Source organism: Asparagus officinalis, chromosome 5, assembly GCF_001876935.1.
Source record: "Asparagus officinalis chromosome 5, Aspof.V1, whole genome shotgun sequence".
In the NCBI taxonomy this organism is placed as follows: domain Eukaryota; kingdom Viridiplantae; phylum Streptophyta; class Magnoliopsida; order Asparagales; family Asparagaceae; genus Asparagus; species Asparagus officinalis.
In genome coordinates this window covers 5,169,057-5,169,480 of record NC_033798.1, presented here as the reverse complement: position 1 = coordinate 5,169,480, position 424 = coordinate 5,169,057, and positions in this window count along the sequence as shown.

Sequence of the window (424 nt, the reverse complement as noted above, 5' to 3'; positions counted from 1 at the left end):
AAAAACAAAATGATGGTGTCTGACCTATTGGCCTCTTGGAGAAGCAATTACATGCTTCATTTCTTGCTTGAAATCGGTGTTTAAAGAGTGGCATAGGTGGCCTTCTACATGGCTGCTATATAGGGGTGTCTGGGCTGCATTCTTTTGGCTTGTAAACTACCAATTAGGCGCTATCGCGGTGTTTTAGAAAGTGGTGTAGACCACCTACGTGGTTGTGTCGTGTGTTGGTTGTTCCCAGTCTGTGTTTAGAGGGTAGGTTTTTTTTGCAAATGCAAGATTTTAGAAAATGGTATAGACAGCCTATGTGGTTGCGTTGGATGGTGGTTGTTCCCAGTCTGTGTATAGAGGTTAGATTTTTTGCAAATGCAAGATTTTTTGCAAATGCAAGATGTTATCAGAGTCCATGTTTAAACCTTGGCAGACT